General features: G+C 41.2%; 1 protein-coding gene and 1 long non-coding RNA gene across 7 annotated transcripts in view; one reads left to right on the plus strand and one right to left on the minus strand.

The window, feature by feature from the left end:
- Window positions 1-27,513, plus strand: part of NCOA3 (nuclear receptor coactivator 3) — a 104,182-nt gene that overhangs the window by 14,823 nt on the left and 61,846 nt on the right. For 5 of the 6 annotated variants that reach the window (XM_064521472.1, XM_064521466.1, XM_026106568.2 and 2 more), the window contains exon 2: window positions 10,395-10,436. The exons of the other annotated variant lie outside the window; for it this stretch is intronic. The gene's annotated coding sequence lies outside the window, so the exon portion shown is untranslated. The remainder of the gene's footprint in view (window positions 1-10,394; window positions 10,437-27,513) is intronic. 6 annotated transcript variants of the gene reach the window in all.
- On the minus strand, window positions 639-16,311 carry LOC135330108 (uncharacterized). The gene is made up of 3 exons (XR_010391889.1): window positions 16,056-16,311; window positions 5,420-5,501; window positions 639-815 (listed from the first exon to the last, which is right to left on the minus strand). It is a non-coding gene; the product is annotated as an uncharacterized LOC135330108 (long non-coding RNA).

The following is a 27,513-nucleotide window of genomic DNA, read 5'->3' on the forward strand; positions in this document are numbered from 1 at the left end:
TTTTACGTATCTTTTAAAATCCCAAACATACAAACCTATGAATTACCTTTACCCTGCTAATGCTTTTTTTAAAACTCTGCAGGTTAAGTTCCCTACTGGGGTTTTATCACAGATAGTATTTCAGGCTTTGTGGATGTCTCTTTCTACCTTTTTCTTTTTCTTGTCCTAAGCAAAGATCGAGAGAGACACAAAAGCTAAGTGTGACTTAACGGACTTGGGCTGTAGGCTGCAGCTGACAAGTGGAGGGGCTCCTCCGTCAGCTTTCAGGGCAGGTAATAGACTGGCTAAATTGACCATGGGCCAAACTCTTTAGGTTGGAGTATTCACAGGCTTGTTTGAAAGTGTGCATCTTTGCTTCTAACTGGAATTAACTCCTAGCTGATGCACCAGTTCACACTGGTGCGGAGACTCTATGCTTGTTGTCCTTTATGATATGGGCAACATTTGAAGTGAGCTGACTTCTTCTGAGGCAAAGCAGTCCTAACTCCTGTTTCTAACTAGAATGCACCTTTTACCTATACTGGAATCTCTTGGACATCAGAACTATGAAACTTATCTGATTGGTCCTTCTAGTTTGAATTTGAGAAAAAGGTGAATCTTGCAACTGCGGTTTAGTTTTAAAGTAAATTTTTAATGTCCTAGGTTGTTATAATTGTCAAATCTGTTCATTAATCCTTTGTCTCTTAAACAGAAATGGTTCGACTGAACATTTCTCTTAACCCATGCTCTTCAGTTCCAGAGGTTTCATTTATTCACACTTCAGCAGTCATTCACCTTTTCTTCTTCTCCCAGATCTCACAAGAGCTGATCGCATCCTATGTAGAGAAAAACACTTTCAGGCTATGACTATTCCAGTTGGTGCCAAGTTAGTTTGAAACTTTATTCAAGCGCCTGAGGTTGCACAGATGAAACAGTCTTCTGGCAAGCAAAAATAATCTGTTGTGCTCCCATTTTGCATAAGTTTGACATAGTAAGGCTCCAGAAAGTTTATTTGTATCAGAGAATTTGAGAAAAGACAACAAACTTTCTCAAAAGCATGTGATACTGCAAGGCTGCTTTGGGAGACTCATTTCCTGGAGCAAGGACTGCTGTCTGGATTAACACACTTTGAGCAGCTTAAGCTTTCAGTATTGTGTGTTTTTTAAGTGTACTACAGTTAACTCTTACGCTGTGTGGACCCTTATAACCTTGGCCACTTGTATTCATACTGAAGTATCAGATGTTTCCCACAGCATAAGAGGTTTTCAAAATAACTCTAAAAAAAAAATCTAGTAACTTCCTCCTTAAATATTGAGGCACTAATACAGGATAGATGTACTTATTATAGATCTGTTGTACCAGATTGGTGGTGTCAGCTGAGGATGTACCACATTTGTGGTGGTGTTACTATGGCAACTGCCTTCTAAGAGCTGTCTCAAGGTCACTCATCAGTTGTAGCCTGGAGTGCTTGCTTCTTAAGCAAAATATCTACACCAAACAGATAATTCGGAAAATGAGCACTTTGCTTTGAAAAAACAACAATAGGGATGCAAAGCAGTATTTTATTTCTGGGTTGAGGGAAAGGAGAGTCTCTTTGATTGCTTTCTGTATATTTGTCCAGCAGCTATTTGAGGACCCTTAGAATCATGGGGGGATTTTTGTTGAAATGTAATCCATAAGTAATCTAATATTAATGATATGTAAAAACTGTTTGTCTTTAAAAAAAAAAAAAAAAACACCCCCCCCCCCCAAAAAAAAGAAAAAAAAGAGTTTTAACTTGCAGAAGCTGAAGATCTTAGCTTCAGGCTTGGTCACTAATTTCTGTCTTAAGTTACCAAAGCGGCTGCCTACATTGATGAAAATTTAGACAAGATGGTGAGAACTGTAATGCTGAGCTGAGAATTCAGTGCTTCTCATACTCAAGGTCGTCTTGTATGAGACATCCAGGTGCATCCTTGCATCTAAATCATTGTGGATGCAGTTAGAGAATGTCAAACACTCCAGCAGTGTTTTCAGTCTAATACACCCTGATTCAGAGACAAGGCTAGAGAAGGAATTGTTCATGAAGCTGATCTTACATCTGAGGTTGTAAGAGATTATATTGTAGGGCATGTATATAACATTAGACTAAAACTTGATTTGAATGAAAAAGTGCTATTTCCTTGATTCAGATAGTTAACTGACTAGTAAAATGCTACCATATTTTAGCTTTTCTTTTTCCTTTTTGCATTTAAACTCAGTTTTTTGTTTTGCCTCATTCTTTGGACTAAAATAGCTGCTTGATAGCAACATAAGCTGCCACTGGACTCAGCAGCTGGTATTATGGCTAACTGCGCTTCAAACCTCTTTTGTAAAGTGGTTAAGCTTTTTTTTTTTTCTTGAGAACTTATGCCCATCTGTTATGTCACTGTACTCTTTAGCTCTTCTCTCTTCCCAGTGCCCATTCTCATAATGCAGTCAGACAGCAGTTTAATCCCTCCTCCTTTTGCCTTTTAGACTAAACAGAGCCTGTTCTTCTGATTTGCTGTCAAGAACATGTACTGGCTGCTTGCTTGCTCTTGCACGCTTGCTCTCAGTCGCTCACACTCTCTGTATATTTTTTTTAACTTCAGATTAGTTTCTAGCTTCAGAGAATTTTGTTATTTCCTAAGAGCGTGATGTTTATATCTTGTACTAAGGAATCTCTCTCTAGAGCTGCTCCTGGAATTGTATCAGTAAACACCACTGGAGCTGTAGACCAGGATTCACTTCCTAGAGCTTGATCTAGAACTGGATCTAGTGCCATTCACTAGAACTAGGTCTAGAGCTGTCTATTGTTAAGTCTCATATTCAAGACCTTTAAGAATTTGAATTACTTGTTTGGAATTTTTATGCAAGTAGGTTTAATAGTTGTGGTCCACAGAACCCAGGTAACCTTCCATAGAGTACTACTTGAACTACACAGAAATAGCAGGTGAGTTAGTACTTCTATTGCCAGATCAGTAGGCTATACATGTATCTAAGGAGGGAATGAAAACACTTAAAAAGCTAAGGATATAAAGCTAGTAGTCTGAACAGTCTCCCTCAATAAAACATGCCTAGACCTTAGTAAGAGGGAAAGTTGTGCATTCCAACCATTTTTTCAATGAAAGGAGGGATATCCATTATCTCTACCTTAAAGTTGGTCTTGAAGGAGTATTCACACAAATGTCTAGACTTCTTTCTCCAAAGTAAGCAGTCAGTTCAACATTAACACATATTATAGAATGAAAATGTTAGTGTTTCCATTGCTATAGTGTGAGGCCATAGCAAGAGAATAACTTTCACTTGTGCCACAGAACAGAGATTTTCAGGATGTGATATATGTCATTTCTGCATAATATGAAGCAGCAGCATACACAAGCACTTCCTGGTCTGCAAAGTAAGCAGTTTTTCCACAGGCAACTTAGAAATTGCACAAAGCAAAGTATTTGCTGACAGATACTTGTGTGAGCCGCAGGGCTGGCACCTATATCACTGAGTACTCAAGGACATGCTTCTAGTTTGAGAACCATGGCAGGTACGGTCTTGTCACCCAAAGTTGTCAGTGCAACCCTGTAGCTATGCCACCATAAGATGGTTACCTTGTTGCTTTGGTTTATTAGCCTGTGTTGAGCTCCAGGACAAGTTTATCCAGGTGTTAAACTGAACTCTTGATGAATTCCACATCTTGGCTACACTGCTGATAGAAAGCAACTTCAAAGCTATTTTAGGTGTATTTGTACACATTTATTTACAAGAAACCATTGTAGAGCAGGTATCTTCAGTATCTGCTTAAGAGAAAAATCAAATTTATGGTTTTTACGTGCCCTCGAGAGGGTTTCACCAAGTAACTAAGTTAAACTTGTGGGTCAGCCTTCCACCTCCATCTCCTATATTATTGTGATTTAAGAATTCTCCAAGAGTTCCTGGGAGGAAGAATCTGATCTTCCACAGCTGTTACGTATTTCTTGGAGACACAACTAGCTGATATCTTTTGACAAAGGCAGGTGAGCTAAGATGTCCAACAGTGGCAATCTTTTATTCCAAGTATATATGCTGACATTGGGCAGAATAGGCCCAGAAGTTTAGCTACACTAATTGCCTCAGCCACTTGAAGGTTTTTTTTTTCTTTGCAGTAGCAAAGCTGTTTCAACTTTCTAATGTAATACTTTAAACAAAAGGTTGGATACTTTCCTGTAGTCGTACTCCCTTGAAAGTTTCTTCTATTATGGAGCTTTGCTATTTAGTAATTGCAGTCCAGTCTAGACTTGTTTTTTCTGGAATAATAAAAAAAATCTTGCAAGTCTTCCAGGCTTTTTTCCCTCCCCAAATAAAGTTAGCAAAGAGATTCACTAACATTGCATGCCCATTTTGGGACTCGGGGGAGGGAAGATTTTAATATACTCTGTTACTGTAAAAACAACAACCAAAAAAAACCAACAAAAAAAGTCGCTATTAGTTTGTTACTGTGCATGAAGTGGACTGTTTCTCTTCTATAGCTGTGCTGGCTCCATAGGATCAACAGTGGAATAAAGTAAGTAACCAGCAGCCCTGTAGTTTAGCCAAATCATTTAAGACTAGGGCTATTGGTTGCAGGGGGGGCCCGCAACAGAATGCCACAACAATCCCCACAAGGTAAAAGAGGCTTGTTTGAACTCGCCTAGGGTATTAAGGTAGCATTTCCAGAATTTTCAGCCTAAATTAAGGACCCCACCCCCAAACCAAGGATTGCAGCAACTGCTCCTTTCTCTGTATACTTGCATAGAAAGTCCTCATGCATTTCAGTATTGCCTTCAAGAACATGGAAGGAAGGAGGGAAGAGACAGTCAAGTAACTGCTTAAGGTCTTAATATAAGACTAGCCATCATCAGTTTTTCTGCCTAGTTTTTAGCTGATACTTCACAGTGGAGGAATTTGCATTAAGATTTGTTATGTAAAACTGTATTGTAAATATGTTTTGCAGAACAGATGAAGTGGCTTTGCAATCAAAACTTTATTACCTTTCTTGAGAGGGCAGACTTGGCCAAAACAGCAAATTTTCCAGAAAACCAGGACCAGTGGATTTTTTTTTTCCCCCTAGCTTGGAAGAAGACTACAAGGTATAAAGCTCTTCCCACACACCTAAATCAACTTAAATTTCTTTCTCTGTCATCAGTTATCTTACCAATTCTTTCCTTGTTCTAACCACAAGGATTTCTTCATGATATCTGTTAGAATGGGATCTGCCACTTTTCTTGAATATGCTTTGCTCCATGCAGTTACTTGCAGTCTTAGAACATATCCCTGTTTGTCCAAAAGCTACAGAAATAGGAGGATAAATTACAGAGCAAGAGTCAAAGCAGAGAATATGTAAGTGGTTAAATAGTTTCGGACAAGAAGAAAATACAGCTTCTAGAATTAAGGTATTTCGCCTTTTTTTCAGTTGGGATAACTTACATACCGTGGTTTTGCTGCCATGTACCCAGATGGGAGTAAACTGTCTTCAGGCCAAAGTTCCCTGCAGCATTATTCTACTGTTCTATCTGCAAAGGTATTACTGTCATGTTAGAAGCATTAAGTTCTTTATTAGTTGTAGCTTACCCCTATAGAGCAGAAACTGCAGATCTCAAAACTGGCAGAAGTTAGTTTAACTGTCTCAGAGAAAATAAGTTACTGTTTACGTGCCAGTAAAATAACTTGGAGAAGATCAACTGACTATTTTGCTAGCAGTCACCTGAAAGCTTTCAACATCTGACATAAGCATGTACCTGTGGCATGGTCTCTGCTAGTGCTAACACTGTCCCTGAGAGAAAGGGGTAGCTCTTACCTTGTAGGCTGCAGTCAGATATCGCTAATAGTACCATACTAGAAAAAAGTGTGGGATTAAGGAACTGGCTAAAGCAAAGGCAGAACTGGAAACAGTAGCTATCATGGAAGTGGTCAAGAACCAGAATGAGCATGTTCCAAACTTTCATTACCTCCCTTAGCCAGCGTAAGGCATAGTGCTGGTTTTGGCTTTAGGAATTAATCTAGAATTGGCTCCAGGACACATTCCAGAAAAAAAATATTAAAAAGGGTTCCTGAAAGCAGCATCAGCTCTAGGAGGAGTTTGAGTGATGGTTTCGGGATGTGGCTCCAGAACTGGTACCGAGGGGGACTCCCAGAGACTATTCTAGAAATGCTGCTAGCGGTGATTCTTGGAGTGCGTCTAGAATGGATCCTGAAAGTCTTCCTGCACAAGGCCCTAGAAGGGTGCCCAGGCACACACCAGATGATTCTAGGCAGGAGCCTAGGAGCAGTTCTAGAGCCAATTCTGAAACCCCTGCAGCTCTGAGTGCTTTTTACAGGTGACTAGAAAATGATTCCAGGCGAGTCTAGGTGTGGCTCTAGATCCCACTCGGGAGACAATAGCTAAGAAACAGGTTCTTAGTGCTCAAATCACCTTGTAAGTTTGCTCTGTTTTTACCGTGATTGTTACCAGCCCTTCCTGAGTTTGGCCCTTTGCTCTGAGGACTTCAGTTTTCTCTTGGTAACTAAGCAGGTGTTGGCTTCTGTTAGCAGACCTCTGAGGTCTGATTTTTTTGCTTCTCATGCATGTAAATTTTTGAATGGGTTCTGGACTCCAAGGTATATATCATGTGATAACAGACACTTGCACATATAAGTTGGTTTTTAACACTCCTGTGTTATCTCCTAAAGATAAACAGCTGCTCACACCTCTTCCCTATTTTTTAACATCCTTGAAGTGTAGAAGTGTCTCAAAGGACAGGCTTGCTTTCACAGGTTTTGTCTCTTTCATATCAGTGTTATGTATACTCTTTCCTAATAAGTCAATTAGGAGATTGTTTGCGCTGGTTTGGCCTTGTGAAATGCTTTAAGGATCTTTTACAGTTCTACAGCAGTGTCCTAAATTTCACCATTTACAAGTTATGTTAATCAAGTTGTTCCATTACTGTTAAACTACATGAATGTGAAGATTTCGTCTCCCCATGAGCTGGACCAAAGGGGGAGGCCAGAGTTTGTTTCTGAAGTTTTGAAATGAAGCCTATGTTTGTGAAGGGGCCTAATGATTATGACAAATAATGGCAAATAATTAATCACTACTTTCTAAAGCAATACGTAAGCCTTGTTTTGGTATACTGTGACAATACGAGATTTTGTAATTTGGTCAGATCTAAGTAATTAATTATTTGTTCAGCTAAAGATTGCTTTTGTAAATCGTACAAAAAAAGTTTCTGCATCAAACCAACTTGTTAGCTGCTCCTAATCACTTCTCAAATATTAAGTTACTGCTAATGAGAAGGGACTTGGCTAAGGTTAAAAATAGAACATGTTGAACTCGACATGAACCTTAATAGCTTTTCCAGCTTTTAAAAGGATTGTATTGCAAATTGTATATTGTTTAGTTTGTTTCTCACTGATTCAAAATACTGAAATGAACTGTGTTACAAAGTTGAACTGCTGTGATTGCATTGTTTACATTTTGGATATCTTATCTAAATATGTTACTCTACAAATTTGATGCAATGTTCGAGCTTGGAGAGATGAGATTTTTAATTCTTACCACCACTTACTTCTGAAGGCAGAAGTAAGTGTGTTGTGGAAGACACAGGACACAACTGAAGTGTGTTTGTTTTCAAAATGTGGGAGAAATGTGCTTTGTTTACCTGGGCTTTGGATAAAGTCAGTGTGGCAGATCAGGTATTTTCACTATATGGAGTTTTTTTCTACTACAGTCTTAAAGATGTTTCCAGTGTTCTTTGAGCTTGATCTTTACAAGGATTCTTCTTTATTCTGCTTAATGTAAATTAATTTATTGACTTAGCTGCTAAGTTCACTAGCTACTGAATAGAAACAGTATGCTGACCTTGACTAAAACACTTCTGCGAAGTTTGTTGTGTGAAGTTTTGGTAAAACTCTTAAGGAAAATAACTGCCTATGCAATACCCCTAGCTCTGGGAGGAGCTGCTGGTGGTGGCGGCTTGCTTACCTCTGATCTCTCTTATCTTTTCCCCGTTCTCCAAGGACGGTACTAGAGGTGTAGTTGCCAGATTTGTCACAGCAGCCTAGAACACGTGAGTTAAGGGAGCTTCCTTTTCTGGGTGAGTGTGTTATGTATCGCTAACTTCTGATTTAGAAGACTTTACCAGAATGGTCTTTAGGGGTGTGTTTATGTGCCACGCTCGTTTGAGGCATGCATGTGGCCTGGGTGGGTAGAATGGGCTCTGTATCTGCAATTCCTGTTTGCCTCAGTTGGAAATTTACAGTACCTCTTAAAGCAGTGGCCTTGACACATTTTGGCTTTGTGGGGGATTTTGTTTCTGACCCTTTTAGGAGCAAAGAACCCTCCCAACCTTTTGTCATGAGAATCTCTCCAGCTGTCACTCTTGTTGACTAACCTTTTCTCCCCTCTTCCTCGATGTGGTTCCCCTTTTAGACAATGTGCCATCTATGCCCTCTGCTGCTAAAGTCAACAGTGCTTTTGATTAAATATAAATCTAAACTGATTCATGAGCTCATTTTTGAGCTTCAGCGCATATGGTAAACTGGGTAGGAGGTACTTTCCTGTGTAATGGAGTTACATACTCGTCCAGCTTTCCCCTGATCCCCTTACTGTTGCACAATGCATGAGAGCAACAGGGGTGCTCTCAGGTAAGTCTGGAGATGTGATGCTTTCAAGTTGCTGTTCATCAAGCTCTGATACAAGTCTTTTAGGGGGACACTTATTAGTTGATGGGGTTTCAATGGTGTCTGGTAATAGCTGATGACACAGATGAAGCTGTGGATTGAGTGCTGTTAGCAGTCCTGTTATTCTGAGTGTGACAAAACAAGTAGTAAAGGACCTCTCATCTGAGGCTGAAGGTGACAATACTCCATGTTTTTAAGTACTCCTAGTTCAGCATTGTTCTCTTTGGGTTAGTATTAGGAAGTAAAGAGTCAGTTTTCTTGGTTATTCCAAATACAAATGTCTCACTGCTTTGACCTCATCTCATTTTCAGAGAAGTACAGAGCATCAAGGTAGCAGCATGATCACAGCTGCACTGAGCAAATCAAGATCCTGTGCATTTTTTTCAGCCCTCTAATCCTCTCCTGTTTTGGGGCAGGATTGATCAAATGCTAGTCAGTCAGCAACCAAATCATGTCCAAGAGGTGGTGCTAGCTCTGACTCTAGGGGTAGCTCTGGAAGCTCTTCTGGGCTTCTGTTCTGTGACTCTACAAAATTACTGCACAGTCCCTTCTGGAGTGGCTCTAAGGGTGGCTTTAATGCCTGACCTACAGCAGGCTCTGGATCCAGCTGTAAAGGTGGCTTTAGAAACAACTTGAGGAGTAGCTTGGTGGCTGGCTCTGGAAGTTGGCTCTAGATCCACCTCTGCATGTTGCTCAAGATATATCTAGATTCAGCTCATGGGCTGCCTGCATGTGTCTAAATCTAGCTAGCTAGATCTAGAGCAAAAAGGCAAGGAGGCTTGAGAGACTGGCTAAGAAACCTGGTGTTAGCACTCTAATCACATCAGAAGTTTACAACAATTTCATTTACAAAATCTTTGCTGCCTTCAGCCCATCTTCCTTTCTTATTTCCTCAAGAGCTCTCTATATAATAGCTTAATCTCCACAGCTTGCAGGTGTAGCCTCAGACTTAACCCCAGACATATGGTAACCTCAGATCATGAGGAGAATCATTAGCTGTTGCAGTGGTGGCATACTGTCTTGTCTGTGATCTCTATGCTTAGTGATGTATATAAGGGAGAAAACAATAGATTCCTGTCTATTTTTCTTCCACTGAATAAAAAAAATTCTTTATACATTATTCTGTGAACATGATAGATCAATGCTTAGTAATGTTGAATGTTGTGGATTATTAGCAAAGAAACAGAATGCAAAATTGAAAATGCTGTATCATTATACATTCATGTTATGCTTTCCTCTTATGTAATGAGTAATTCTAGTCCATGCCATATCAGAAAGAGTATAGTGGACTTAAAGGTGCTGAGAAAGGTAACAAGATCAAAGCTGTGGAACAATTTCTGTATGTGAGGAGAGAATAAACCAGCGCTCTTGTGCCATCTTTTTGGCTTCAGAGGACGAGACAGATCTATATGAAATAATCATGGTTGTCACGGAAGATCAACAGGAAGAAAGTGTTTTGCTCTTCAGTCATTTCGCTTATTTCCCTCCTGTTCTTTATTATCAGATGGCAAAGTTAAAAATAAACTGGTACTTTTTCAGGGTGTAGAGCTCAACTGCAGACCTTACTGTCACCGGATATTGTAGATGCTACTACTTTTCATGGGCTCAAAGTACTTTATGTAGTCTTATAGAAGAGAAATACAACTGCTGGGAAACTCAGTCCTTCTGAACTAGGAAATGCCTGAGCTGTAGCCTGTGAAGTTTGAGTATGCTGGAAGAGAATCATGCACGTACCTTGTTCTTTCTAGGTGTTCCTGCTGGCTTGCTTTGGAGGGAGAACACCGGGCTAGGTAAGTCTTCTGTTTGACTTAATTGTCCTGGACTACTTTGATTTATAAGATATGATCCACAGAAAACTTTGTCTTTTTGGTTTTTTTTCAGGGGTTGGGAGAAGGGAGGAAAGAGTTAACTTTATTTTACTTAGGGAATTGAATTTTCTTATGTTGTATATTAGCAGTGTATATAGTCTGCTCTGCTCTACCTCCCCAAAATTGAGGAAATCCATGGTATGACCTGACTTCAGTATGATGATATCTAATGCTAATAGGCTTTTGGAGATACTTGGGCCTTTAAAGGATGTTACTTTTAAAAGCTGTGGGATGGAGTGACAGCATCTTTCTATGTATATATTTGCCTTGAGTTCTTAATCCTCCATATCGCTGATACTGGAGTTTTCCTATACCTGAAGTAACCAACGATGTAAATGCTTTGCTCAGAACAGTCCTTTTGAAACAGTAGTAATGAAACAGAATTTCTTAATTAAAGCTGTTTAGGGCCCAGAGTGATATGCTAATCACCAGTTTTTAGTACTGATTTTTGTTGTAACTTGGCGGGGTAACCAAAATATAATTTAGCCTTCAGTATTCAAATAGATGAATACGTCAAGCTATACACCTATTGCTGGAGTATGAAACCAGTTGCTTGTCTGGACATCCCTTTCAGGGGGATTTTGGCCTCAGAAAAGGAAGCACTTTGTCTTTGGAGTAGTCTCTAATACTAAGATCAGCCTCCTTGCTCCACACTTTAACAAGGTGCTCTGTAATAAAATTAAAGCAAGCTGGCTTGGTCGGAAGAAGGGAAGGTTAAAGCAAAATGAGGAAAGCAAAGGGAGATAGTGCAAGAAAAAGCTTTGAAGAATGATCTCTTCTAAGCAGAGGAAAGATTACTTGAAGTGTTTTGTTTCAGATAGTTCTGCTAGTTTAAATGTTAAATGTTCCTAAGCAATGATTTGCAGGCAGATGCCACACTGAGGTAAAATAATATGTCGTGGAGAGAAATAATAAATAACTTCTGCTCTTGACTGGATGGAGGCACATGACTAAGCATGTTAGTCATAAATCTACTTGCAGTGAAAAACTAAATTACAGTGTTTATAGTCTGAAAAACAAAATTAATGATATCAGACAGAAGTTTTGTATGCTCTCTGCTTTTCTTGTATTTCCCCGTGCTATGCTGTGTGTATCCTGTTATTGTATGTATACTGTTTTTCATAGCCTTCTTCAGTAGGCTTAGAAAACTTAACAAAGTAAGCTTCCTGCTAATGGGAACCCAAGTGTAGCTAAGGTTTTGTAGCTTTCTTAATTTTTAACGTACTGTTTGGTACACTAAAAGCCTATACAGTGGGCTTTAGAAAGAAGATATTAAAGCTATGCCATACCTACAAACAGCGTTAGTAACTTTTCTACTACATCTAATTTTGACAGAGCCCAAGAATATAAGGTTCTGACAGCAGTGTACCTAAACATAATTTCTCTTTCTTAATTTTTAAGAATTCCATGTAGGACTGATGTACTGTAATAGAGGGTTACTTACCTGGACATACGTCTTATGATCTTTACTGACGAGAAAACACAGAGAATCAACTGCATTGTGTAGGTGGTATATTCCTGTTATATGGCATAAATGCATGATGACTGCTAATTGATTAGTTACCATGTTTGATGTGCTTACCAGCTGCTAATATACCTCTCTCAGGAACAGAGGTGCAGCTGGATACTGGCTTTAAAGCTTAGCATCAAGTTAGACTTTGAATTAAACTGCAAAACGATCTGGCAAAAGAGAACATGGTTTGTTTAAATTACGGTGGATACATATTGGCTGTCTTGTCTGCAGACAAATGCTGAAACAGTGGTTCCCCAGCTCAGGGTTTTACAGAATGTAAGATACAATTCAGTTGGTCTACTTGTATGGAAATTAAAGATACAGTGAATAAAAATAAATAAATAAATAAAATAAAAAAAACAGCTCCATCCTGGCATTTCCTCCAGTGTAGTTTATAAAAATACATAAAAACATAAAATTGCCTCCTAATGTTGTGAAGCTACACAACTATTTAGCCATTTATCTACAAACAAGGAAGCAACTGGATCTGGAACAAAACATTACAAATGTGTTTGGCACTTGAAGGGGAAGGATGTGATCCATTCTTCTGGTTTTGGCAATCAGTGGCCTCTTGTACTAAATTCCAGTGTAGTGTGGCTGCAGATCTTCCTAAAATTATTTGGAATTTCTATGCTAATGATGATATTTTCATTTTGGAGAATTCTTCAGATAAACATCAAAACATCAGTGTTTGAGAAGTGCTGTTTGTATAAAAGCTTTCATGAGCAAAACTGGTTTTCTGAGGGGTAAGTAGCTATTATAAATATGCCTGCTGTGGGAATCTTAGGGAGCTTAGTGTCAGACTTGTAAAGTGTTTTTTTTTTTTTTTTTTTTTTTTAATGAAAGTGAAGGTTTTGTTTCTTTAATAGAACATCAGAAAAAGTAGAAGCTAAGTTTTTGTGCAGTGAAAGTTCTTGGTAAACAGTAGAAAAGCCTGGACAAAAATATCAACAATGCGTTGTAAGCTTCATTCAATAGCATGCTGCTTTTTCTCTTAAATAAAAAAAAATCCTTGGTGGTAAGCATTCACGTTGAGGTAAGGAATATATACTTTGTGTCTGGTAAAGATGGGAATATTAATGGATTTATGCAAAGTGTAAAGAATGACAAAAAATCCAGGAGATGAATAAAACATACCCTGTTTAAATCAATAACAAAAACAATGTGGTGACGCAATCTTGAAGAAAATAAGAGTAGTGTTATTTATAACATACGCTATTATCTTAAACTCATTGACTAATGGTAGCAGTTTATCATGAGGCTGCAGTACATAATTCTCCGCTGGTATTGTGCTTATTCTAATGTTATACTGAAAATCACAGGAAACGATTCTAGCATCAATCCAAACCCTGCTAACAAAGTTAGAGCAGGCTGCTCAAGGCTTTGTTCTGTCAAGTTTTGAAAGTCTCTCAGGATGGAGATTGCACAGGCGATCTGGAACCAGTTCCAGTGCTCAGCCACTCTGTGAAAACTGAAATTTCACTTGTTGCTGGCTGTGAACGCTGCCTCTTCCCCTTCTGCTGTAGGCCTTGGAGGAGAGCCTGCAGCTCCCTGCCCTATACACATATCCTCTTTACGTGCAATTTTCCCTAGTTTGTATAGCATTGAACAAAGACACCAACCTTTATTTCTTTCTCTTATTTTTCCTATTTCAGCTTAGTTTTTAAGGAATTGATCCCTGAAATCTAAGATTTCACTGTAACATTGACATGCAAAACAGTGTTACAGCTTTCAATTTTTCTCAGTAACTTTTAGCAGATGCTCTGTGCCATAAGCATGGGTACACAAAGGATGGGGAATATTTGAAATATAACAAGATAACCTGAGTGTAGTGTGGAGGGACAAACAATTATTCTAATTTGAGAATGATTCTGACTTTTCCTGATTTGACATTATTTTGCAGTTTAGTTGAAAGTAGGCTGATAAACTTTAGTAATTCCAAACATGCCGTATAGTAAAACATACGAGAACAAGTAGAGGAAAAGAGAAAGGATAGTTTGTTTTTAACTGATGAAATCCAGATTTTGAATATTAAGTGTTAGCATTCAACTAAACAAAGGCCTCTACCATAAGTGTACTGTATTCGTGTACAGTGAAATTTAATCATAGGGATATTTTGATTACAGCACTGAGCTGGGAACATCTCCATATTTCAAGGTCAAACCGTGTTTTAGAAATGTCATGTTTTGCATTAAGTAGCTCTACTTTCCATTCTTTACAATGGAACAAATATGTGAGCACTGATAGCGTGCATGGAAAACTTAACTATTTTGGTTTCATTTCTTCAGTAACTTCCTTTGCTTTTATTCTCTGATCTTGTGCTCCCTCTTCAAGTTTCAGAGTTTAGTAACGGGCCAAAAAGTGAGATAACTTTGTTAACATGCTTTTTATTGTTATTAGATTGGAGGATAGCAAGATCTAATTTCAAAAGCAAGGGGAATATTTTTTTAAGCTATTTGAGTAACCTGATGAGGAGGAATATCAAGGAGAGTTCTTGAAAGCCCTCTAATGCATCAGGCATCTAACCATCATTGAGGTCAGTTTGTCTGACTCTGCATATCTAATCTGAAAACTCCTACTAGACAGCTGCAGGGGGGGACCCTGCCTTCTCCCCACAGCACCCAAAGACTTTTTCAAAGTATGAATCTAGGGTTTCTTCCTTTTCAGCTGTGGATTTACAAACTACAGTTCAATATTTTCTTTGTTTAAGCAAATTGAGAATTTTGCATTTTAGTCAAAATTCTGGATACATTACCATTTTAAAATGAGCTGTTTTACAGTGTTGAATAATCTATTTACTGACATTAATTGTATAACTTAGTTCTTGTGCAAACATGTGAATAAATGTCTGTATGTATTGCATCTGCTGGCTAGCAAAATGTGCCTAAGGCAAGTCAGCATGATTTACAGATTATATTTCCTCCCAGCTTGTGTGCCCCTCCAACCCTTATTGGTTGGTGTAAATATTTCCAACTGTTTAAACTGGCATTTAAATCACTGATTTAAAATGTGCTCTGAATGAATATCCTTTATCAGAAGTTGGGAGATGTCATAATGAGGGCTGAATTTTTTTACATCAGTCTTGTTTACTCCTTATATGTTAAAGTGTCCTAAGTTGAGCATCACTGAAACTCCCCATGCACCCAAGTTGGGCAAAGGCCAAGTTAGGGTGCAAGTCCCTGACAGAGCTCGGTTGTCTGTTATTAGACCAATGTCTCACTGTGTAGTAAAGCAAGCAGGGTTACTTTGCTGAGATAGTAACGCACCTTGGAGATGATAAAACAGATGCACCTAAATCTACAGTGGGCTTTTCTGGCCGCTGATGGGTGGCAGCCCCTCGCACTGCCTAATAGGCAGCGACACGGCAACGTGTGCTGGACTCCGTGTGCACAACAGGGGCTGAAGGAAGAAGCGTTAGAGTTAGGACTGTCAATCCTATCCTAAGTTTTTTGAATGACCTCCCACCCTTTCATTTTGAATGTAACTTTGTAGGGTTGTAAAAAGCACACGGAAAAATGTACAATTCGCCATAACGAAATTTCTGCTCTGTTTGCCAGCAAGGTTGTCATCCGGACTCCACAGCGCAGATTGATGCCCCTTTGGCCGCGGGGCCCGGCCTGCCTGCGCCGGGGCCTCGATGCTGCTAGAGTGGCGGCAGAGCTGAGCCCCCGGGCTGCTGTTTGTATGGCAGTCTCGAATTGGAGGGGGGGTCGGCCCCTGCTTATCTGTTGATCCTGCCGCAGCCTCCTGTTTTGTGGATGCTGTGGGAGGGTGGGGCAGCGCAGCCTAGAAAAATGTCCCTGTTTACTCGCTGCTGGGCTGCCAGGCACTTTAACTGCTTCGGAGCTGGCAGGTTATAGGCAAGCTGCGCTTGGTCTTTGTAATGCTGTGATAAAACATGTTCCATCCTGTCAGCACGGAGGAGCTGTGCAGGGACAAAGCTTACTCGGTTAGCTGAAATACTTGGGGGTTTTGGCAAGCGGTTTAAAGCAAAACTGAGCATGTGCAAGGACTTTAAAGGCACTTACCATCTGTGCAGATCTCTTCACTGGGGCAGCAGGATAAAGTTTAGCTTGTTCTAGGATTTGAGCATTTTCTCTTCTAAGGCTTTAAGTGCTCAGATTGCATAAAAGGTTATATATTTTGTTCAACAGAATTCTCTACTCTGTTTTCAAATGTGTCTCAACCAATTTTATTCAAGTCTTCCGGCAAAAGTAATCCGGGGGCGGGGAGGGAGGTGACCCGATCGCTAGAGAATGAGAACAGGGTTCCATGGTGGAAAATGTTAGGCATCCGTAACCACAGATGTAGCTGTGCCTGCGTAGGTAATGATATGCTTTAGTGTATTTTTCTATTTCAGGCAAAGATGCCCACCCTAAACTAAGAATATTCTTCTTCTAATGCACAAGTTTGTAAAAATTAACTCTTTCGGCAGATCCTCCTAATTTTAGGCTAGTATGAAACTTTAGTTGCCATGTCAGGTATATCAAGACTATTTTAAGGGTGAAATATATTAGATTTTGTGTGTTTGTAAATAAAGGCACTGCAGTGCCTTTGCTAGACAAACAGATGTCCTCCCGACCTTGCCTGTTGGTGTGTGGTTTTGAACGTTTCTCAGCAATCCCTCTTTCCCCCTGTTTAGTACTCCAAATTGAAGAGTTTTACGTGTACATACAGAAAGCAAAATAATGATCTCTTTGTTTGGTATAGATCATATTTTCATGACCTGTAAGCTTTAATTATGTCTGGGAATGGAAGAAACTACATCTGTTTGGCCTCATGCATAATGCAAATGTGGCATGTTTTTAAAATAACTTTTTAAATATCTTAGAAGTCAGCTGTGTTCACCTGTATTTTTAAACAGGTTTTGTAAACAACATGTATAGCCTTCAGAAAGTGGAAAAACACATGCTGTAGGCAGACTTCTGGAAAAAAAGCTAGCATGCTTTCCTCAAATGTATTTTTCCTAAGTGGCTTCAGAATAGGACACAGCATAGATTGGGTGGAGCCTCGCAGTCTCAGTAGGATTGAGACATGCTGTTAATTCAAGGGCAGTCTCTCATTAGCTTCATGAGCTGCATAATAAAACATACATGGCTTAAAAAAATATATACATTTTCAAGGGAATTGCATGAAGTTTAGTAAAGGGCCCTCAGAATTATTCATTTGTTACAGACGTGAGTGCATCACTGTAAATTGTTTTTGCTTGAAAACATGTGATTATACAGACTTAGACTTCAGTTAATAGGTTACTTATTATGTGGTGCTCTAGTAAACACTTCTGAATATTACGCAAGTTTTGTAATTAGTGTATTTTTGGAGACTTGGTGTTAGAAATTGCCAGTGCCGTCTTCCCATCCCCCAGCTCTGAGCTCCGAGGAGTCTGGTTTGCTCGCAGCTGCAGTGGTAGGCATCTTTCAGGAAGTGACCTTGGCTTGTATTAATCAAATTCAGAACACACAGAAAAGCTTCTTGGTAACATGCTGACTTGATGTAAAATTTTATAGCATCCATTTTCTTTTAAAATGAGGCCATCTTATAAAATGGGAATATATTTATGATATCTCTATCGAACAGAATTTTTTTCTAGAATGGCATGGTATTTAGAGAAGGTAAAATAACAAAATCAGACTGCTGTTATTGAGAGGAAAATATCCTTTGATTATATACATAATTAAGTCTAAAGTTACTCTTGGCAAAACTATTTAACCTAGCTAGGCTATGGAAATACAGCATCATTTGCTAACTTTTTCATTGGTGTTTTACATTTTTTAAACAGAGTAGAAAAGCTTGGTAATGAGGCATGATCTTAATCAGCTACAATCTTTATGCCACCCCTAGCTTGGTGCATTTTAATCACTTACCTCGTGGTATCTGTGTTAAGCTATTCTGCCTATTTGCATGATTAAGAAAAGAATATACCTGTGCCTGTGCAAGAAATCACTGTTATTTGACCTTGCCCACCAGCTGGATAATGTTTTTTATTGGCTGCTCTTAAACTGAGTGGTTGACTATTCCTGAAGCAGCTTGGAGGAGGACGTGCATGATTTCCTTCATCTTGCCCAAAACTCTTCTGTGAATTGGGTTATAAAAGTGGGGAAGGTGGCTGACAGTATCTTCAGCTGGCATAGCTGTTTGTAAGAGCGTCTGTGTACAACTCTAGCCTTCCTCAGGACCCATGCAGAGGGCTGGGACCAGAGTATCTTTCATCACTACAAGGTGCTGTGAAAGCCTTTAAGGCTTGGGGTAAGAAAATTTACCAGTTTTCAAACTGCATCTTTCTGGAGAATTAGTAATACCTGGCACCTGACTAATACTTTTTTTTCCCTGCAGGTTGTCATGTGTATTATCTCAAACAATCTAACATCTGCTTGGTTTCAGGGTATGGGAAATTGAGTTCTACCTTAACTGGTACCTTCAGCATAAGCCTCTTCTGCATTTTGGTGGCATATTTACTCATTTTTATTTCCTCACAACTGTATTCAGATTCTGTCAGTCTTTCTGCCCGTGTTAGAAATCTGAGTGTGTTAACATACACGTTCTCAAACATTTCCTGACTTGACTGCTCCAAGCTGCCTGTTTGGAATGCTTAATTCCATGGTGTCTATCCCGCAAATGTATGCAATAACTTCTCATTCTGCTCAGGATCATGCCAGAGCTGCTAATGATTCACTTTTAGATTTCTACAAAGCCCTACCCCCTTCTGCTGGATTGAATATACTCTTAGATTCCCTTGCCTACTGCGCTTACTTTCATTTTTTTTTATACCCTTCTCTTCATGCTGCCTTGTATTATATTCTATTTGTTATTGCACTAAACAGAACTCTTCACCACACCTTCCCTTTGACTGCTTTTAGTCCTCTTCCATAGTCTGCAAGGCCAATGAAGGGTGATCAAATCTGTTGCTATGCATGCTGAAGTGTAAAGTTAAAACCTGCTTTCCAAGATCAAGTGGATGCTGAAACATAATCATAGATTGTCATTCCCCTGTTACTCAGTACTTGCTGTCTTCAACATTTTCATCAATCATCCAGACAACAAAGCGGGTCACAGCCCTGATTTTGGGGCACCCCACAGCAGACTGACTTGCTGAGTTAGTAGTTCCTGTGGTTAAAATACATTACCAGAGCGATGATATCTGGACCCTGGAAAGCTTTTGTGATAATTTTGCATGTTATGACAAGCTTAAACCAGAAGTACGGGTTAGAAGACAGAACTCAGAACCAGTGATAGAGAATGGAGGCACGCAGAGGAACCCAAACCTTTTCTGCTTTCTTCCTTCTAGCTCCATGGTCCTGAAATGAGTGGAGACGAAGATGTTTTTGCATAGCAAAATAAGGAAGACAAGATCTATAACAAATGTCTGCTCAGTTTTCAAACCGTTTAGACCCTCTTACTTCTATGGCTAGGTGTTTGCTCAAAAGGTGAGAATTTATGTACTTAACGGCATGGCTGCTGCAAGAAAGCAGTTTCTATTCATGCTTAGTCATATTTGAGCTTAGAGTCCTAATAGACACTGAGAACCTGGACAGCAGAGCACAGTATTGATACACAATTATTAGTCTATTATCCACACTATCATGCAGATGTCAGGTTGCCATTTAACAATATTCTCTTCATTGCCAAGAGTTCCTTAGAATGAAATATCTTATCCACTGAGTAGGTGGTCAAATGACTTCCTGCTACCTAGGATCTTGATCTGATGGTCCTGTGTTTCTCGGAGTGTTCCCATATGCCCTGAGCTTCCCGAGTCTAGGCAACTGATTTATTTTAGCTTGTAAAGTAGGTGATTTAAACTTCACTTTCACTGTGAAATTTTGTACACTCTTCTATTTTTGCTGGGACCTTACCTGAAAGTTATTTCTAAATTGCCATCTAAACCAGCTAAGAACTCCCTATTGCAATTTCTCAGCTACGGAGGGCATGCATACACTCTTTGAAAGTTCCCTCATGACTCTGGCTGTGATTTTCAGTATCATCATATCACTGTATTCCTGTAGCCTTGTGTTTTAATGATCAAGCTACCTTTTCAGAAGAACTCTGAATGGCCACAGTGCTCTCACAGTGTTGCCAGTCATCATCAAGTATCAGGGCACGCTTAATCCGAGGAGGAGCCATCTCCTCTGGAACGCACGTTATCACACCGTGTCAGTATTAGGTATTTTGTAAACCTGCGGCAGGCATCCAGCTTGGATGCCGTAGGTGGCAATTCTTGGGAGCAGTGGACTCCATTGATCAAATGCACCCGAGGCTCCTGATTCCTGTCCCTTCCCTGCGCTGTCCGCTGGCTGCCACAGCGGTCACCTGCCCTGTGTAGTGGGGTCTGTACTGTCATAGTGTGTGACAGGATCTTGTGGGGGCAGCTGTGTATTTGAGTAGTGTGATGGAGGCTGCTTGGTTTCCTGTTGCAAGAGTGTGAAGGCCTGAAGATTTTCATGAGGAAGAACCACTGAGTCAATGTCCATCCTCCTGAGGGTGGATGTAGGGTATCTGTATGCTTTTTTTCTTTACTTTTTTTAAATGAAGTCAATGTCTTGAACCATCATAGTATTACTGATGCTAGGGAGATTCTGGCAGCGTAGGCAGCAGCACTCCTCGGGCTGCCCAGCCTCATGCCAGGGCAGTATTGATTCGTTTTTGGACAAGAAGGAAAGTAAATCATTTCAGATCTTGCCTGCGTGTTAGGAATCCTTTCCGACAATTCTGCTCTGGCTTTCCCCTCGCCCCTGTATCAAGGTCAGTCTTTCCTGTTTGCCAGGACAATCTCCCTGCTGTCACTTACAGCTCCGTGTTTCAGTGCTGCTTCGATGCTGCCCCGTATCTGCCCTGCTCCTGCGCCGACCGACCCGGTTGTCGGGGGGGGGGGGGGGCAGGGAGCCCGCTCCTACAGCTCTTAAACCCCGACTCGCCCCGCCGTACTGCTGCTACGACGCTCCTTTCCCCGTTTCTTTCCGCGCTAAAGGGACTGCGCAGGCGGCGGGGCCGGGCCGGGCAGCGGGGAGCCGCGGAGCGCCCCGGGGCCGGGCCGGGCCGCAAGGAGTTAAGGGCCGCGCTGCGGCCGCGGTCGCCTGCCGCCTCGGCGCTCCCATTGGCTGCGGAAAGGTGAAATTGAAACCACGGTAAACTTTTGACCCTGTGGCAGTCGCTGCGGAGCGCCTCCCCCTGCCCGCAGCAGCGGCCCCCCCCGCCGTCGTCCCGCGATCGTGCCGCGCCGCAGGCGGCCGCGCCGGGAGGGGCCGGGGCAGAGCACAGGCCCCGGCAAGTAGTTCGCGTGTTGAGCTAACGGTAAAGCTGGAAAACGGCTTGCTGCTAGTGCCAGCTATCTCTGAAAGCTCTGATCAGTAAACAAGTAGGAATCCGCTCTTCAGCTTCCAAGATGGTTTCTGTGCGGTTAAAAAAAGGTCCAAGCTGCTGCTGACGCTCGCGGCTAATTAGCGGGCCGGGGGGGGGGGGGTGAGTCACCGGCACGCCGACGGCCGGCTCCGCCGCTGCCTAAGGGCGCTTGCTCTCTATTTCAAGATTGAAATGGCTTCTTACTAAAACCTCGGGTAGAAATGTTGTGTTACTACTTTGTTCCCAGGCTGGTGCGTTAAATACGCTTTTACCTCGCGGACTTTTTTTCTTTGTGCCGTTTTTCTATCCTTACATGTCTTCCTTAAATAAAGGAACGCATTCGTGCAGTCTGGGGAGCGAGTGGCGCCAGCTCAACTTAACGCACAACTTGCAAAGTGTAGAAGGCTGATGGTAGCCGTGGTACTGTGCAGTGTTTTTATTTGGGTAGCGTGACTGCAGCACCTTCTGGAGCCCATTGCATACGGTGCCTGTCGGTTCCGTGCTACACTGATTCTGGCCCAAAAAAATCCAAATATCTGTGGTCAAGTACATTCACCTTCCCTCTGTAGCTTTGCCAAACCAGACGAATTAAAGCAGCATTACGTTTTCAATGGAATATGAATATAAGGTTTAGTTAATTCATGTTTCTTGCCCCTTAAGCATGTCTGTCTCTTTACTGACAAAAGAGGAGCTGCCCGGGTTACCCCGCTGCAGCGGCCCCCCGCTCGCCGCGCAGGCAGCGCCGCCGGCGTCCCGCAGCGTTGGGCGCGCTGAATGTAAAGTGCCACTTAATCAGGGGATCACTCGGCACCGTCCTTAGAGATAACATTCAAAACTCTTCCTTGACAAAGAAACTTGATTCTTGACTACTTCAGGCTGCTGTTTTCACCTCTCTAGTGGCTTGTTTTTGCAAATAGCTTTGTCGGATTTATACAGCCTGCTCATTTTCCTAATGAGATTAGGGTGGGGAGGAGCCCTCGGCTGCTATGATTTGAATTCTTAAAAATGCACTTCAGTGAGCAGCTCTTGGTTAAGAAACGTTTAATTTGCGGCAGCGTTAGCGCAGTAGGACGAGGTGGTGAGGCCTGGGTGTTGGCGTCTCTTGCAGAGTGCTCTTGTCCTGGCTGCGGGTTTCTCTGGGGACCGGGGGGGGGGGGGGAGGCCCCCGGGGCGCCGCCGACAGCCCCGAGGGAACAATGCGGATAACGTGATTAATGGCAGGTCCCCTGCCCCCCCCCCGCCCCCCCCGCCCCCGTGCGCGAGTCTCCCTGCAACAGCACAAGAAACATGCGCTCGAAATGCTGGTTGGTGGCCGCCCTGGTTGTTGCGGTGAGTGTCCCCAAGCAGCAGCGATTATACAGGTTATTGCCCCGCTCCCTGTCACGCTTCGTACCGCGCCCGTGGGCGTGTTGCCGCCCCTCGTCGCCCCGTCCCTGGCGGTTCCCCTGCCTTCCCGGTGGAGCCGCACCGCAGCAACGAATCACGCTGCGTATCGCAGCGAGACGGAGCAGATGCTCTTCTAAAGGAGAGCACAGTGGTCCAGTAACAGCTACTAGGAACTACGAATCACTTGCAAACTCCATTATTTAAGTGTCATTTAAATGTCCCTGTCTCCAAGGTTTCTCTTGCACAGTTGCCTGATTGCATTGGGGTAGCATTGGATGCACATGCGTTTTGGTATTCATCTTTGTGAATTATTCTTCTAAAAGTTTAGCTGTGCATATGCTAGAAATGGGCAATCTCTTAACACGTTCCTGCATGTGCCAGCATTGGGGAAGGACCTGGCAAAGTGAACCCTGACGCTGAAGCTAAACAAACCCCACCTTCCCTAGACTTGTAAATTCTGTAGCTTTAAAGTATCCTTTTTTCAGGAGACTGGGACCTGGCTGATTTATGGCTTTTGAAGATGATTATTGACAGCTTAAGTGTTCAACATTCAAAAATGAGTAGTGCAACCTTTATTTCTAATAAAAATAGCATGACTGGCTAGTGTCGGTGCATTTTGTAACCTAAAAGCACAGAATGAGCAGTCACAAACTGAAAATAAACTACTGAGCTCTCTCCTGTTCCACCCTGTTTATTCAGGGTAGGCTTTGAGGTTGGTTGCATCTCTTCAGTTTCCTTGTGCGAGTTGCCAGCTGCTTTGGAGGCAACAAAATGTCCTTTTAGGATTTTTTTTCCCCCAACCAAGAATTCCAAACTGTGGGAAATTCGAAATGGACAAGTTCATGCTGAGGTGTTCTCATCTACTCTAGCTGTTGTCTGGAGTGAGCGATCCCTGTTGTCCCGTTTCACCAAAGGAATGGAAGGTGCGGAAGAGGAGCTTCTAGAGCACGGCCTGTCAGCTAAGCACGTGGCTTTACATTCCAAAAATTGCCGCTAGTACTTGGCTTCTGTCGTCGGCCTCAGAGTTTCTGCAGGCTTATTCCCCTGGGCCTCCTGGCTCTGGTCAGGTAGTTGCATGGTGAGCCAGCTTCTGGGATCTGGCATTAAAGCTAGTCACCTCGCAGCCCTGCCTCCCCAAATGAGTTCCTACGTCTCAGTTCTGGCATAAATGCAGGCCTGCAGTAGTGGGGTTTTTTTTTTTTTCCTTCTCTCTTTCTAAAACACTACCAACATGTTTCTGCCTTCTCCCCTTTTATTTTCTTTCCAGTTGGAGGTGAAACTTCCTATCTGCAGTCCAGGTGCTGCTCCTGCCACAGGATTCAATAAGCAGCCTTTCCGCTGCCGCTTCCTCCATCGGCCCACGTCCCCAGGCCCCTCTGTTGCGATCCCGCTGGGCATCTCCAGTGAAGAGTGAACTCTTGTCCCTGTGGGTCCTCTGCAACAATGCTGGGTGCAGAGTTTGGGGGATGGAAATCCCTCTTTGAAGAGCTGTTAGATATGGAGAACTGCCTTTTGTAGGAAATCTAATGATCAGGACTAAAGGTCTTAAAAGCACTTTCAACCAACTTTGAAATCAGTTTTGCTCTATCCTTGGAGCAGGTTTATAAGAGCAACTTCCTGAAAGACAGTGGATAAAATCAGTGGGTGTATTCTCTTACCTTCCTTGCTAGTATCATCTTAAACTTTCTAAGTTCTCTTGCATGCCGTCAGGATGTAGCAAAATGGGTAGATGCAAAATTTAAGCTGTAGACATGTTGATTTCTTTAAGTGTATGTGTACATACCTACGATCTTGTTTCTCCAGCACTAGAGTTCAGGAATCAGTGTCTTTGAAATTTATATATATACATATATATGTTTGTGTGTGTGCATGTACACACAAAAAACCATGCAGAGCAGAGTGGTGTGATCCTAGTGAAGCAGATCTTCTCTAAATACCTGTGAACTACGTGTAGCTTTCTGCACTTGCTAGAAAAATGTGATAAATATAAGGGTTGGTTGCTATACTGAAAGGATTTTATGCTTTTCTAATCTCTGTGGGTGGTATCTGCAGGGTTGTTGCTCCTACATGTCTCTGGGTTAATATGTCCTAATAGGTCTTTTTAGGTAGAGATCTTCTCAGTCTCACAAACTGCAAGGATGGTAAATCGTAGCTTTGCTGTTGTCTTTTACTGAAGGAGCAGACCAAGATGTTTATTCTGCAATGTTTTTTGCAAAGTATGTTTTATTTCTAGTATAGCTTTAAAATCTATTTTCCGGTTGTTTGTTTGTGGGGGAGTTTCGGGGCTAGAGGCAGAACTGGGTAGGACTGCTCAAAGAAATTCCATTTGCTAATGTAGAGCTGTCCTTGTCATTTACCTCCAGCTTTTTTTTTTTTTTTTTTTTGTATTCCTGAAAGCTGCTCTTACCTATCCTAAGTGACCACCAGCACTAATTTCTCCAAGCTTCCCGTCTGATGTTTATTGAGTAAATAGCACTTGTCTTGTAGGCTGATGATCAGCATAACCCATCTGGCTCTTTCTCAAAGCAGTGCATGAAATTTAAATAATAGAGAGATTGCATCCATGAACAGATGCCAGATGGAAAACAGAAAGCTGGCTGAAATGCTCCGTAACTGTTGCATTTGCCCATTTGCGGTATGTAGCCTTCTTATGATAGTCTGTTGAAGTCGAGCGCAGGGAGGCTAAGACAACAAAAGGGATCAATTTTACGGTTTGTGGAATAAAAACTTCTCCGTGACATATCACTGCACCATGGCCATTGTTCACTCTCTCCAAACAGAAGAATGTGAGAATGCGTAGTTTTCTCCAAGATAAGTAAATTAAAAGCACAATAAAATAAGTAGTCTTTACGCTAGTCAACTTTCATTCTCCAAGTGAAATCAGAGAATGTCCTGCGAAGTCAAGAATCTGATGAAGACAAATAGATTCATGTCAAAAATGATAGGCCAGCAAAAATGATAGGCCTTTTGTCTCGCTGGCTCCAGCAGGATATTGTAGCTGCTTGGTGATGATGCTGCGAAAATAGAGGATGAATATTTTTCCTTTTGGATGTTGCTACTTGAACATACTCCTGTTTTGAGCAGTGGAACAGAGAACTGTAAACAGTCCTTTATAATAAATCTCAAGGCTATGATGTGATAGAGAATAGGAAAATTAGCTATGCTTGCTTACATTTTTTTCTAGCTATAGGCTCTGTCTGTCCTAGGGAGAAAAAAGGGCCACGTGCACAGAAGATGGAAGATTATGAAAAGAAGTTTGTTTTATTTTCAGGAAGGATTTCTTATGTCTCACAGTAGGAGAAATAATTTTGCTTTTCATTCAATGCCTATTTAACATAATTATAAATTGAGAGGGCAGAACTGAATTATCTTGGCTATGCAAATGGAGGAGGAGGAGGAAGGGGAATTGCAAGCTCTGTGTTGGTCTCTGTATCCTTTTAATTTATCTGTGATTGTTATTGTTCACAGGAAAAACTTGTGCTAATAGTGTCGTCTTCCATGTTATGTTGGTGGTAATGTCAAGAATTCTGATTTAATACTTTTAAATGGTATATGGCAAATATATAGATAACTTTATGCTTCCTCTTCACTTTCCAGCTTCTAATATTCATTAAGTGATTTGTTATGTCAAAAGCTGTCATTCCCTTTCTCCTCCCTCCAATACTGTTAGAGTAGGAAAGGTGGTTCAGTTACTATGTTTTGGATTTTTTTTTCTGTTTTCATTTTGCCTCTTTACAATCTATGTAATGTTGTTCTCCTGGGTCCTATGTCAACTTTGCTATCTCATTGTTGTGACAGTATTTGAATTGAGGATTTCAATCAGTAAGGAATCTACTGTGAAATATCTTAAAATTGAAGAAAATTCAGATCAGCATGGAAATTCCTTAAATTTGCTGTAAGAGGCAGAAAAAATGTGTGGAGAGAGTAAAAGTTTAAGATTGAGGTTTTCAGAAGCTAAATAACAGGATATGACATGTGAGAAGAATAAATTGGAGTCTTATATGTTTGCAGGGGACAGTGGGGGAATCCTGTTAAATGAAAAGTCGATACATTTAAAATTGATAAAGAAGAGAAAATTCACCTATAAACTTAGGCACATTATATTAGACAAGTTATTAATATCTTAATAAGTATTTTGCATTTTTTGGATAGGAGAATATTTATAGCTGTAGTTAGTAGAACTTATATTTAAAGGATATTCTATGGTATATATTAGTTTGCTACTAATTCCTAGAAGCTAAACCTCCCTTTGTAGACTTGTTTTCCTCCTCACCCTCTTTCCATGCTGAAGAGTACTGCGCCTCCGATAGCACATGGCATGATAAATCTTATGACCTTATGGCAAACAGCTGTTGATAATCAACACACTAGTGGTTAAGGAAATGCCCCTTCTCTTTTCCTTTTCTGTTACTTTATGGGCATGTAACATCAAATGTTAATTAGGTGTCTTTAGAAGCCCTTTCTGGTCTTTCTAAAAGTAGAGCACTCTAAAGTTGCAGTTTTCTTTGTTGCTGTGTCGCTTGCTTTTGCTGTCTGTCGTGATTAGTACATGAGTACATGACGAGTATTGTTCCATGCAGCTTTTTTTAGTAGTATACTATTCCTGATATCTTCACGGCGTACTTCAGTGGAAGGCTTCACAGAGGTGCAGGGGTAGCCCTTGAGAAACTTAGAAGGCTGTTAGTCATCCACTGCCTCAGAAAGTTAGGAAGATGCTGGCTTGCCTGGCTGTAAAAAAGCAAAATTAGTTTTTGCTTTTAGAAAACT

Source organism: Dromaius novaehollandiae, chromosome 16, assembly GCF_036370855.1.
Source record: "Dromaius novaehollandiae isolate bDroNov1 chromosome 16, bDroNov1.hap1, whole genome shotgun sequence".
Classification (NCBI taxonomy): domain Eukaryota; kingdom Metazoa; phylum Chordata; class Aves; order Casuariiformes; family Dromaiidae; genus Dromaius; species Dromaius novaehollandiae.